Genomic DNA, 14,585 nt, shown 5'->3' with positions numbered 1-14,585 from the left:
GGTAAACTTACTCCACCGGAAAACCCAGTGTAAAGGCCATGGAGGTTGGACCTTCTAGGTATTGCTCAGGTTGTCTACCTCAGTCCGACAGGTTCTGGATCAGTTCCCGGCCCCTCACATGTCAGGCTGAGTGTCAAGTAACGAATCCTTGACGAATACTTCTATCCTGTCTCGTTGCAGCCGAACCCTAGGAAACTCATACCCAATATAGTAAAACTATTATTTGGTTGTATGAGACTAATGGATTCGCACATAATTTTTATAATCACCGTCTGTGCTAAACAAACAATCTAACAATATCATTCAACTAACCACACACAGACTGGCAATATCATTAAACCTACCAAACACTCAATACCATTTCACTCACCACACTCAATATAACAATAGCAATATGCTCACCACATATCATCGAACAATAACATTTAACTAACCACACACAAGCTAATAATACCATTTAACTCCCCACACACAATCTTACAATAACAATCAACTAACCACACACAATATAACAATACAATTTAACTCACCACACACAATCTAACAATATCGTTAAACTCACCACACACACTCAATCAATATCCTAAAACTCGACATACACAATCTAACAATATCATTCAACTCACCACACACAATCTTACAATAACAATCAACTAACAACACACAATCTAACAATAACATTTACTAACCACACACAATCTAACAATATCATTCAACTCACCATACACACTCAATCAATATCCTAAAACTCGCCACACATAATCTAACAATACCATTACACTTTCCAAACAAAATCTAGCAATTTCATTTAACTCCCCACACACAATCCAAGAATATCATTTAAAAAACCACACACAATCGAACAACAACTTTAACTCACCACACACAATCAAACAATATCATTTAACTCACCACACACACTCTGACAATAACATTTAAATCACTACACAAAATCTAAAAAAATAACATTCAACTCACTACACACAATCTAACAATACCGTTAACTCACCACACGCAATCTGACAATACCATTTAATTCACCACACACAATCTTACATTCCTATGTTACTCACCACACGCAATCTAATAATACTGTTAAACTCAACACTGTTAAACACAATCTAACAATGTAATTAAACTCACCACACATAATCCAACAATGCCAATTTACTCACTAGACACAACCTAACAATACAATTCAACAATCTAACACAACAATAACATTTAACTAACCACAAACAATCTGAAAATCTCATTCAACTCACCACACACGATCTAACAATTACATTCAACTCACCACACACAATCTAACATACCATCTACCTCAACATACACAATCTAAAAATACTATTTTACTCACCACACATCCTAGAACAGTAACATTTAACTCACCACCCAGCCTCTATTAATATCATTCAAATCACCACACACAATCTAACAATATAATTCAACTTATCACACACAATCTAATAATAAAATTAGACTCACCACACACAATCTAACAATATCATTCAACTCACCACACACAATCTTACAAAACCATATAACTCACCACACACACTCTGACAATACCATTTAACTCATCACACACACTCTATCAATATAATTCAACTCACCACACATAATCTTACAATTCAATTTAACTCCCCACACACAATCTAACAATATCCTTCAACTCACCACACACAATCTTACATTAACATTTTGCTCACGACACACAATGTAACAATAACATTTAACTAACCACACGAAATCAAATGATAACATTTAATTCACCAAACACAATCTAACAATATCATTCAGCTCACAACACACACTCTATCAATATCATTAACCTTACCATACACAATCTAATAATATCATTTAATTCACCACACACAATCTAACAATATCATTTACCTCACCAAAAACAATCTAACAATAAAATTCAACTCACTACAAACAATCTAACAATATCATTTTACTCACCACATAAAATCTAACAATATCAGTCAACTCACCACACACTCTATCAATATCATTAAACTATCCACACACAATCTAAAAATATCATCAACTCACCACACAAAATCTAATAATACCATTAAACTTCAGACACACAATCTAACAATATCGTTTAACTTACCATACAAAATCTAATAATAACATTTAACTCACAACACATAATCTAAAAATACAATTTAACTTACCACACACAATCTTACAATAATATTTAACTAAACACACACAATCTAAAAATAACATTTAACTCACAACACACAATCTAACAATAACTTTAACTCACCACACACAATCTAATAATATCATTCAGATAATCAACCACAATCTAACGATATCATTCAGATCACCACACACAATCTAATGATATCATTCAGATCACCACACACAATCTAACAATATCATTTAACTCACCACACACAATCTTACAATACTATTTAACTCAACACACACAATCTAACAATACCATTCAAATCACCACAGACACTCTAACAATAGCATTTAAATCACCACACACAATCTATCAATACTATTCAACTCACCACACACAATCTAACAATACATTTCAACTCACCCCATACAATCTTTGAATATCATAAACTCTTACAATTGCAAAAAATTCCTGAGTAACCCCGTCCGCATTCCCGGTCTGGTCGCCTCAGGCAGTAAGCGATAAACTTACTCCACCGGAAAACCGAGTGGCAAGGCCTAGGAGGTTGGACCTCCTAGGCATTACTCAAGCTGTGTACCTCAGTCCGACAGGTTCTGGGCCGGTTCCTGTCGGGCTGAGTGTCAAGTAACGAATCCTTGACGAGTACTTCTACCCTGTCTCCCTGCAGCCGAACCCGCTAGGTTACTCATCCCCAATATGGTAAGACTACTATTTGGTTGTATGAGACCAGTGGATTCGCCAATCATTTTTATAACATCCGGCTTTGCTAAACAACCTTCCAAAGTTACTATAAAAATAGTCAAATTCCGGATTCAATAATTTCATAGCTCAATACGTCACGGACTGCATTTGATTATTGGCCGCCATGTGAGTTGCTGCCAATTACAGTAAAGATCTTATTTGAACTACGCCACAATCTTTGTTCAACATAATGTCACGACACTTAACAACACACAATATAACAATATCATTCAACTCACAACACACAATCTTACAATATCATGTAACTAACCACACAAAATATAACAATACCATTTAACTCACAACACACAATCTACCAATACCATTTAACTCAACACATACAATCTAACAATAGCATTAAACTCACCACACACAATCTAACAATACCATTAACTCACCACACACAATTTAACAACACTATTTAGTTCAACGCACACAATCTTACAATACTGTTCCACTCACTACACACAATCTAACAATACTACTTAACTCACCATACACATTGTAACAATACCATTTAACTCACCATAAACATCCTATAAATACCATGCAACTCACCAAACACAATCTAACAATGTCATTTAACACACCACACACAATCTAACAATACCATTAAACTCACCACACACAATCTAACAATGCCATTAAACTCACCACACACAATCTAATAATACCATACAAATCACCACACAATCCAACAATAACATTTAACTTACCACGGGCAATCTTACAATATCATTTAATTCACCACACATAATCTAAGAAACCATTTAACTCACTACACACAATCTAACAATACAATGTAACTCACCACACACAATATAACAATACAATTTAACTCACCACACACAATCTTACAATACCATTTAACTCAGCACACACAATCTAACAATATCATTCAACTCACCACACTCAATCTAACAATACTATTTAACTGACCACACACAATCTAACAATACCATTTAACTCAACATACACAATCTAACAATAGCATTTAACTCACCACACACAATCTTACAATACCATTTAACTCACCACCCACAATCTAACAACACCATTCAACTCACCACATACAATCTAACAATACTATTTAACTCACCACACACAATCTTACACTACCACTTAAATCACCACACTCAGTCTAACAATACAAATTTACTCACCACACACAATCTAACAATACACTTTAACTCATCACACACAATCTTACAATACAATTTAACTCACCACACCCAATCTAACAATATCATTCAACTCACCACACACGATCTAACAATAGCATTTAATTCATCACACCACATCTTACAATACAATTTAACTCACCACACACAATCTAATAATACCATTTAACTCATCACACCTGAGACGTTTTTAATATCTGAGTTCTCCGTGGTTATGCTGTAAATATTCCCCGCCTTTCATGCGTTTTAATTTTTTAGCAGAATCACAGCTTTCTACAGCATCCAGTTACAATCCAACAATACCATTCAACTCACTACACACAATCTAACAATTCTAGAACAGTATTAAAATAAGTAAATGCGGACGATTTCGATGTAATGTTCCAGTCTCCTACATTTCTTTTTTTTTCCTTTTTCTGATGGCTTCTCGACATTTACTGGTTGTATTTTATTTACGTTTTATATTATGGCAACCTTTTTTAGCGTGACATTTTTTTTTTCAAATTACATTTTATATGCTGCGCATCTATTTCGATTGTTAATGTAAAATAATTTATATAAGTAATGGCCTCGCTAGGCTACTTAGTTTTGGAATACGGTCAAGATTAATTGAACATGTGTGTCACTATTAATTTATTTTTATTTCGGACTATTAGTCTCATCTTTATTAGTTGTTGTTTTTTTATCTTTTATTGGTTTTTGTTTATTCACAACTAATAAAGATGAGACTAATAGTCCGAAATGCTATTCTCTATCTATATAAGAGCCAGGTACGTCCAAGGATGGAATACTGTTGCCACATCTGGGAAGGAGCTGCTAGAAAGGACTTGTCCTGCCTTGATAGAGTTCAAAATAGACTTCGTAGCCTCGTAGGAGATGTCCTTTTCTCTTCCTTGCAACCTCTATCTCACAGAAGAGATGTTGCGAGTTTGTCTCTGATGTATCGTTATTTTCATGGAAAGTGTTCAACTGAGCTTCAATCTATGGTCCCCCCTCGCCAAACTTTCACAAGAAACACTCGTCTAGCTGTAAACACTATCAATAATTCCCCCCACTCTTTATCTGTGCCTAAACCTAAACGTAGATTCCATGAACAAAGCTTCTTTCTTAGAACTGCACGCCTGTGGAATTGTCTTCCGTTTTCCTGCTTTCTGGCTGACTACAATATGGTTGTGTTCAAGTCTAACATAAATAAGTTCTTGATGAACCGTTCCATATAAGTTATCAAATTTACCAAATTTTCATTACTAATGATTACTATATTGTCCAATTTCTACTGTACACTCTTTAACCCTTATCCTTGAGTGGCCTCTTGGCCTTGATAATGTGGTGATGCCTATGTAAAAAAAAAACATGTGTGTCACTATTAATTTATTTTTATTTCGGACTATTAGTCTCATCTTTATTAGTTGTTGTTTTTTATCTTTTATTGGTGTTTGTTTTATTGGTGTTTGTTTTATTGGTGTTTGTTTATTCACAACTAATAAAGATGAGACTAATAGTCCGAAATAAAAATAAATTAATATATAATGCTCATCTCAAAAAATGAATTCCAATTAAGGAATAATATATGTGTGTCACTGTTCGCCGAGATTGACCAAAGTCCATTATTCAAAAGCATACATTAATTTTTCTATTCCGTATTCCTGTTCATCGCTAGAGACGTGGAAGATGTGTTCAAAATGTCATCCCTTGAATAAACCTCTTGAATTTAGTTATTTTATTGATACCACGATGGTTGCCACGAGGTTTCTGTGTTCGGTCCGTAATTTTTTGGAAGGACGAAAAGGTGATTAGGTATCTTGTCCCGCTGTTCTTCGCGTTTCCGCCTTTTTATTAGATTTGACAGTCGAAGAACATGTTTGGAGAACGGAGAATAGATTTCGTTATGCAACAGCATATATTTGGGTTCCTCTTCAGACATTCTGCATATCGCTAGGTCCGAATCGAGGGAAGTATAAGGAAAATGTCGGAGAGAAAGATACACATTGAGAGAAACAGAGAGAAATAAACAAAGAACGCTAAATAGATAGATGCGTAGGCACGTGAATACACATAGTGAAATAAGTTCTAGGTTATGTTTTCAAATACACTTAAATTTAAAACGGCGAGTTCATACAGATTTATTTAAAAACAGGTCTACGCTTGGAAGATGAATAGAAAGAGACATAGAAAGTAAATGAAGACAGAAAAGATTATAAATACGCATTCTCTAACCTCGTGCTTTTCCTTTATTTAAAACGTCTAAACATTTAGAAAAAATATTGCCATTTCTGCGTGTCAATGACTTGAGGTGAATATATGTGTTTTAGTTTCAAGAACGGTCGATAGAGGGCGTTTGTCAGCTTAGAGCAGGGTCGATAACTCATATTTTATTTTGATATACATATATATTTATACGATTTTACTGTGAAAAAGAAATCCTTTCTGTACAAAAAAATATTCTTAAATTTCTATACATGTTTCATGTTTTTAAAATTATATTTTGCAACATTGACAAGCTAAAATTATATCTTGCCACATTGACAAACTAAAATTATATTTTGCAACATTGACAAGCTAAAATTATATCTTACAACATTGACAAACTAAAATTATATTTTGCAACATTGACAAGCTAAACTTATATCTTGCAACATTGACAAACTAAAACTAAAATTATATTTTGCAACATTGACAAGCTAAAATTATATCTTGCAACATTGACAAACTAAAACTAAAATTATATTTTGCAACATTGACAAGCAAAAATTATATCTTGCAACATTGACAAACTAAAACTAAAATTATATTTTGCAACATTGACAAACTAAAACTAAAATTATATTTTGCAACATTGACAAGCAAAAATTATATTTTGTACATTGACAAGCTAGAATTATATTTTGAAACATTGACAAGCTAAAATTATATTTTACAACATTGACAAGCTAAAATTATATTTTGCAACATTGACAAGCTAAAATTATATTTTGCAACATTGACAAGCTAAAATTATATCTTGCAACATTGACAAACTAACACTAAAATTATATTTTGCAACATTGACAAGCTAAAATTATATCTTGCAACATTGACAAACTACAATTAAAATTATATTTTGCAACATTGACAAGCTAAAATTATATCTTGCAACATTGACAAGCAAAAATTATATCTTGCAACATTGACAAACTAAAATTAAAATTATATTTTGCAACATTGACAAGCAAAAAGTATATCTTGCAACATTGACAAACTAAAACTAAAATTATATTTTGCAACATTGACAAGCAAAAATTATATCTTGCAACATTGACAAGCAAAAATTATATCTTGCAACATTGACAAACTAAAACTAAAATTATATTTTGCAACATTGACAAGCTAAAATTATATCTTGCAACATTGACAAACTAAAACTAAAATTATATTTTGCAACATTGACAAGCAAAAATTATATCTTGCAACATTGACAAACTAAAACTAAAATTATATTTTGCAACATTGACAGGCTTAAATTATATCTTGCAACATTGACAAACTAAAACTAAAATTATATTTTGCAACATTGACAAACTAAAACTAAAATTATATTTTGCAACATTGACAAGTTAAATTATATTTTGCAACATTGACAAGCTAAAATTATATTTTGCAACATTGACAAGCTAAAATTATATCTTGCAACATTGACAAACAAAAATTATATCTTGCAACATTGACAAACTAAAACCAAAATTATATTTTGCAACATTGACAAACTAAAATTAAAATTATATTTTGCAACATTGACAAACTAAAACTAAACTCATATTTTGCAACATTGACAAGCTAAAATTATATCTTGCAACATTGACAAACTAAAACTAAAATTATATTTTGCAACATTGACAAACTAAAACTCAAATTATATTTTGCAACATTGACAAGCTAAAATTATATTTTACAACATTGACAAGCTAAAATTATATTTTGCAACATTGACAAACTAAAATTATATTTTACAACATTGACAAGCTAAAATTATATTTTGCAACATTGACAAGCTAAAATTATATTTTGCAACATTGACAAACTAAAACTAAAATTATATTTTGCAACATTGACAAACTAAAACTAAAATTATATTTTGCAACATTGACAAACTAAAACTAAAATTATATTTTGCAACATTGACAAGCAAAAATTATATCTTGCAACATTGACAAGCAAAAATTATATCTTTCAACATTGACAAACTAAAATTAAAATTATATTTTGCAACATTGACAAGCAAAAATTATATCTTGCAACATTGACAAACTAAAACTAAAATTATATTTTGCAACATTGACAAGCTAAAATTATATTTTGCAACATTGACAAGCAAAAATTATATCTTGCAACATTGACGAACTAAAACTAAAATTATATCTTGCAACATTGAAAAACTAAAATTATATTTTGCAACATTGACAAGCAAAAATTATATCTTGCAACATTGACAAACTAAAACTAAAATTATATTTTGCAACATTGACAAACTAAAATTATATCTGGCAACATTGACAAACTAAAACTAAAATTATATCTTGCAACATTGACAAACTAAAACTAAAATTATATTTTGCAACATTGACAGGCTAAAATTATATTTTGCAACATTGACAAGCGAAAATTATATTTTGCAACATTGACAAGCTAAAATTTTATTTTGCAACATTGACAAGCTAAAATTATATTTTACAACATTGACAAGCTAAAATTATATTTTGCAACATTGACAAGCTAAAATTATATCTTGCAACATTGACAAACTAAAACTAAAATTATATTTTGCAACATTGACAAACCAAAACTAAAATTATATTTTGCAACATTGACAAACTAAAACTAAAATTATATTTTGCTACATTCACAAGCTAAAATTATATCTTGCAACATTGACAAACTAAAACTAAAATTATATTTTGCAACATTGACAAACCAAAACTAAAATTATATTTTGCAACATTGACAAACTAAAACTAAAATTATATTTTGCTACATTCACAAGCTAAAATTATATCTTGCAACATTGACAAACTAAAACTAAAATTATATCTTGCAACATTGACAAACTAAAACTAAAATTATATCTTGCAACATTGACAAACTAAAACTAAAATTATATCTTGCAACATTGACAAGCAAAAATTATATTTTGCAACATTGACAAACTAAAACTAAAATTATATTTTGCAACATTGACAAGCAAAAATTATATCTTGCAACATTGACAAACTAAAACTAAAATTATATTTTGCGATATTTACAAGCTAAAATTATATCTTGCAACATTGACAAGTTAAAATTATATCTTGCAACATTGACGAACTAAAATTATATTTTGCAACATTGACAAGCTAAAATTATATCTTGCAACATTGACAAGCTAAAATTATATCTTGCAACATTGACAAGCTAAAATTATATCTTGCAACATTGACAAGCTAAAATTATATCTTTCAACATTGACAAGCTAAAATTATATCTTGCAACATTGACAAACTAAAACTAATATTATATTTTGATACAGTTTTACACTCTAAAACCAAATAATTCTAAAAACAAACTACAGGGTGTCCCAAAAGAAGCTGATGGTTAAGAAAAATCATAACTTTTTTAATTTTCTATAGGTTTCTTGTATTTTTTTCGATCACACAGAGTATACTTTCCAAGGTCATCATGAGTTACACGACCGGATATTAATTGTAAAGTCGTATTTTCGTTTTAATGAGATGCTACACAACCACTATACTACCGAGGATTCGGATATTTACCTACTCTAATAATGCGCTAAACTTAAACAGATTTCAAAAATAAGCTGCCACAAAAAGCAAATGGCGGCGGCGTTTTCTGTAATATTTGTAAACATAGACGCATAAAAACATCCAAGCAGGAAGTTCACGACAGGTATGAGGAAAATTCAAGTTAAGGTTTGAAAAGCTAGTTTTTTTGCAGAAATACATATTTATACAACATCCAGTTACAAAATCCAGTTGATTAGTAGAAGTAGACAGATAAAATACCCTTCCCGGCGGAAAATTGAACCCCGGTCTCCGCGTGACAGGCGGGGATACTTACCACTATACTACCGTGGATTCGGATATTTACCTACTCTAATAATGCGCTACAAGTCAACAGATTTCAAAAATAAGCTGCCACAAAAAGCAAAGGCGGCGGCGTTTTCTTTAACATTTGTAAACATAGACGCATAAAAACATCCAAGCAGGAAGTTTACGATAGGTATGAGGAAAATTCAAGTTAATGTTTGAAAAGCTAGTTTTTTGCAGAAACACATCTTTCCACAACATCCAGTTACAAAGTCCAGTTAGATTAGTAGAAGTAGAAAGATAATAAATCCACCTCGGCGGGGAATTGAACCCCGGTCTCCCGCGTGACAGGCGGGGATACTTACCACTACACTACCGAGGACTCGGATACTTACCTACTCTAATAATGCGCTAAACTTAAACAGATTTCAAAAATAAGCTGCCACAAAAAGCAAATGGCGGCCGGGTTTTCTTTAACATTTGTAAACATAGACGCATAAAAACATCCAAGCACGAAGTTTACGATGGGTATGAGGAAAATTCAAGTTAATGTTTGAAAAGCTAGTTTTTTGCAGAAACACATCTTTCCACAACATCCAGTTACAAAGTCCAGTTAGATTAGTAGAAGTAGAAAGATAATAAATCCACCTCGGCGGGGAATTGAACCCCGGTCTCCCGCGTGACAGGCGGGGATACTTACCACTATACTACCGAGGATTCGGATACTTACCTACTCTAATAATGCGCTAAACTTAAACAGATTTCACAAATAAGCTGCCACAAAAAGCAAATGGCGGCGGCGTTTTCTTTAACATTTGTAAACATAGACGCATAAAAACATCCAAGCACGAAGTTTACGATGGGTATGAGGACACTTCAAGTTAATGTTTGAAAAGCTAGTTTTTTGCAGAAACACATCTTTCCACAACATCCAGTTACAAAGTCCAGTTAGATTAGTAGAAGTAGAAAGATAATAAATCCACCTCGGCGGGGAATTGAACCCCGGTCTCCCGCGTGACAGGCGGGGATACTTACCACTACACTACCGAGGATTCGGATACTTACCTACTCTAATAATGCGCTAAACTTAAACAGATTTCAAAAATAAGCTGCCACAAAAAGCAAATGGCGGTGGCGTTTTCTGTAACATTTGTAAACATAGACGCATAAAAACATCCAAGCACGAAGTTTACGATGGGTATGAGGACACTTCAAGTTAATGTTTGAAAAGCTAGTTTTTTGCAGAAACACATCTTTCCACAACATCCAGTTACAAAGTCCAGTTAGATTAGTAGAAGTAGAAAGATAAAGACTCCTCCCTGGCGGGGAATTGAACCCCGGTCTCCCGCGTGACAGGCGGGGATACTTACCACTATACTACCGAGGATTCGGATACTTACCTACTCTAATAATGCGCTACACTTAAACAGATTTCAAAAATAAGCTGCCACAAAAAGCAAATGGCGGCGGCGTTTTCTTTAACATTTGTAAACATAGACGCATAAAAACATCCAAGCACGAAGTTTACGATGGGTATGAGGACACTTCAAGTTAATGTTTGAAAAGCTAGTTTTTTGCAGAAACACATCTTTCCACAACATCCAGTTACAAAGTCCAGTTAGATTAGTAGAAGTAGAAAGATAAAAAATCCTCCCCGGCGGGGAATTGAACCCCGGTCTCCCGCGTGACAGGCGGGGATACTTACCACTATACTACCGAGGATTCGGATATTTACCTACTCTAATAATGCGCTAAACTTAAACAGATTTCAAAAATAAGCTGCCACAAAAAGCAAATGGCGGTGGCGTTTTCTGTAACATTTGTAAACATAGACGCATAAAAACATCCAAGCACGAAGTTTACGATGGGTATGAGGACACTTCAAGTTAATGTTTGAAAAGCTAGTTTTTTGCAGAAACACATCTTTCCACAACATCCAGTTACAAAGTCCAGTTAGATTAGTAGAAGTAGAAAGATAAAGACTCCTCCCTGGCGGGGAATTGAACCCCGGTCTCCCGCGTGACAGGCGGGGATACTTACCACTATACTACCGAGGATGCGGATACTTACCTACTCTAATAATGCGCTACACTTAAACAGATTTCAAAAATAAGCTGCCACAAAAAGCAAATGGCGGCGGCGTTTTCTTTAACATTTGTAAACATAGACGCATAAAAACATCCAAGCACGAAGTTTACGATGGGTATGAGGACACTTCAAGTTAATGTTTGAAAAGCTAGTTTTTTGCAGAAACACATCTTTCCACAACATCCAGTTACAAAGTCCAGTTAGATTAGTAGAAGTAGAAAGATAAAAAAATCCTCCCCGGCGGGGAATTGAACCCCGGTCTCCCGCGTGACAGGCGGGGATACTTACCACTATACTACCGAGGATTCGGATATTTACCTACTCTAATAATGCGCTAAACTTAAACAGATTTCAAAAATAAGCTGCCACAAAAAGCAAATGGCGGCGGCGTTTTCTTTAACATTTGTAAACATAGACCCACAAAAACATCCAAGCACGAAGTTTACGATGGTATGAGGAAAATTCAAGTTAATGTTTGAAAAGCTAGTTTTTTGCAGAAACACATCTTTCCACAACATCCAGTTACAAATCCAGTTAGATTAGTAGAAGTAGAAAGATAAAAAATCCTCCCCGGCGGGGAATTGAACACCGGTCTCCTGCGTGAGAGGTGGGGGGATACTTACCACTATACTACCGAGGATTCGGATATTTACCTACTCTAATAATGCGCTAAACTTAAACAGATTTCAAAAATAAGCTGCCACAAAAAGCAAACGGCGGCGTTTTATTTAACATTTGTAAACATAGACGCATAAAAACATCCAAGCACGAAGTTTACGATGGGTATGAGGAAAATTCAAGTTAATGTTTGAAAAGCTAGTTTTTTGCAGAAACACATCTTTCCACAACATCCAGTTACAAAGTCCAGTTAGATTAGTAGAAGTAGAAAGATAAAAAATCCTCCCCGGCGGGGAATTGAACCCCGGTCTCCCGCGAGACAGGCGGGGATACTTACCACTATACTACCTAGGATTCGGATATTAACCTACTCTAATAATGCGCTAAACTTAAACAGATGTCAAAAATAAGCTGCCACAAAAAGCAAATGGCGGCGGCGTTTTCTTTAACATTTGTAAACATAGACGCATAAAAACATCCAAGCACGAAGTTTACGATGGGTATGAGGAAAATTCAAGTTAATGTTTGAAAAGCTAGTTTTTTGCAGAAACACATCTTTCCACAACATCCAGTTACAAAGTCCAGTTAGATTAGTAGAAGTAGAAAAATAAAAAAACCTCCCCGGCGGGGAATTGAACACCGGTCTCCCGCGTGACAGGCGGGGATACTTACCACTATACTACCGAGGATTAAGATATTTATCTACTCTAATAATGCGCTAAACTTAAAGAGATTTACAAAATAAACTGCCACAAAAAGCAAATGGCGGCGGCGTTTTCTTTAACATTTGTAAACATGGACGCATAAAAACATCCAAGCACGAAGTTTACGATGGGTATGAGGAAAATTCAAGTAAACGTTTGAAAAGCTAGTTTTTTTGCAGAAACACATCTTTCCACAACATCCAGTTACAAAGTCCAGTTAGGTTAGTAGAAGTAGAAAGATAAACAATCCTCCCCGGCGGGGAATTGAACCCCGGTCTCCCGCGTGACAGGCGGGGATACTTACCACTATACTACCGAGGATTCGGATATTTACCTACTCTAATAATGCGCTAAACTTAAACAGATCCCAAAAATAAACTGCCACAAAAAGCAAATGGCGGCGGCGTTTTTTTAACATTTGTAAACATAGACGCATAAAAACATCCAAGTACGAAGTTTACGATGGGTATGAGGAAAATTCAAGTTAATGTTTATAAAGCTAGTTTTTTGCAGAAACACATCTTTCCACAATATCCAGTTACAAAGTCCAGTTAGATTAGTAGAAATAGAAAGAAAACAAATCCCCCCCGGCGGGGAATTGAACCCCGGTCTCCCGCGTGACAGGCGGGGATACTTACAACTATCCTACCGAGGATTCGGATATTTACCTACTCTAATAATGCCCTACACTTAAACAGATTTCAAAAATAACTTGCCACAAAAAGCAAATGGCGGCGGCGTTTTCTTTAACATTTGTAAACATAGACGCATAAAAACATCCAAGCACGAAGTTTACGATGGGTATGAGGAAAATTCAAGTTAATGTTTGAAAAGCTAGTTTTTTGCAGAAACACATCTTTCCACAACATCCAGTTACAAAGTCCAGTTAGATTAGTAGAAGTAGAAAGATAAAAAATCCTCCCCGGCGAGGAATTGAACCCCGGTCACCCGCGTGACAGGCGGGGATACTTACCACTATACTACCGAGGATTCGGATATTTACCTACTCTAATAATGCGCTAAACTT

General features: G+C 33.9%; 10 non-coding genes across 10 annotated transcripts; all 10 read right to left on the bottom strand.

The window, feature by feature from the left end:
• Positions 1-10,458: 10,458 nt before the first annotated feature.
• On the bottom strand, positions 10,459-10,530 carry Trnad-guc (transfer RNA aspartic acid (anticodon GUC)). The gene has a single exon. It is a non-coding gene; the product is annotated as a tRNA-Asp (tRNA).
• A 263-nt stretch (positions 10,531-10,793) lies between these two features.
• On the bottom strand, positions 10,794-10,865 carry Trnad-guc (transfer RNA aspartic acid (anticodon GUC)). Its single transcript has one exon. It is a non-coding gene; the product is annotated as a tRNA-Asp (tRNA).
• A 263-nt stretch (positions 10,866-11,128) lies between these two features.
• Trnad-guc (transfer RNA aspartic acid (anticodon GUC)) lies at positions 11,129-11,200 on the bottom strand. The gene has a single exon. It is a non-coding gene; the product is annotated as a tRNA-Asp (tRNA).
• A 263-nt stretch (positions 11,201-11,463) lies between these two features.
• Trnad-guc (transfer RNA aspartic acid (anticodon GUC)) lies at positions 11,464-11,535 on the bottom strand. Its single transcript has one exon. It is a non-coding gene; the product is annotated as a tRNA-Asp (tRNA).
• A 263-nt stretch (positions 11,536-11,798) lies between these two features.
• Trnad-guc (transfer RNA aspartic acid (anticodon GUC)) lies at positions 11,799-11,870 on the bottom strand. Its single transcript has one exon. It is a non-coding gene; the product is annotated as a tRNA-Asp (tRNA).
• A 263-nt stretch (positions 11,871-12,133) lies between these two features.
• On the bottom strand, positions 12,134-12,205 carry Trnad-guc (transfer RNA aspartic acid (anticodon GUC)). The gene has a single exon. It is a non-coding gene; the product is annotated as a tRNA-Asp (tRNA).
• A 264-nt stretch (positions 12,206-12,469) lies between these two features.
• Positions 12,470-12,541, bottom strand: Trnad-guc (transfer RNA aspartic acid (anticodon GUC)). The gene has a single exon. It is a non-coding gene; the product is annotated as a tRNA-Asp (tRNA).
• A 930-nt stretch (positions 12,542-13,471) lies between these two features.
• Trnad-guc (transfer RNA aspartic acid (anticodon GUC)) lies at positions 13,472-13,543 on the bottom strand. Its single transcript has one exon. It is a non-coding gene; the product is annotated as a tRNA-Asp (tRNA).
• A 264-nt stretch (positions 13,544-13,807) lies between these two features.
• Positions 13,808-13,879, bottom strand: Trnad-guc (transfer RNA aspartic acid (anticodon GUC)). The gene has a single exon. It is a non-coding gene; the product is annotated as a tRNA-Asp (tRNA).
• A 597-nt stretch (positions 13,880-14,476) lies between these two features.
• Positions 14,477-14,548, bottom strand: Trnad-guc (transfer RNA aspartic acid (anticodon GUC)). Its single transcript has one exon. It is a non-coding gene; the product is annotated as a tRNA-Asp (tRNA).
• Between the last annotated feature and the right edge of the window lie 37 nt (positions 14,549-14,585).

This window comes from Euprymna scolopes, chromosome 19 (genome assembly GCF_053919585.1).
Source record: "Euprymna scolopes isolate OS-2025 chromosome 19, ASM5391958v1, whole genome shotgun sequence".
NCBI lineage: Eukaryota > Metazoa > Mollusca > Cephalopoda > Sepiida > Sepiolidae > Euprymna > Euprymna scolopes.
Note: the sequence above shows the minus strand (reverse complement) of the source record. Positions and strands in the feature narration are given on the sequence as shown.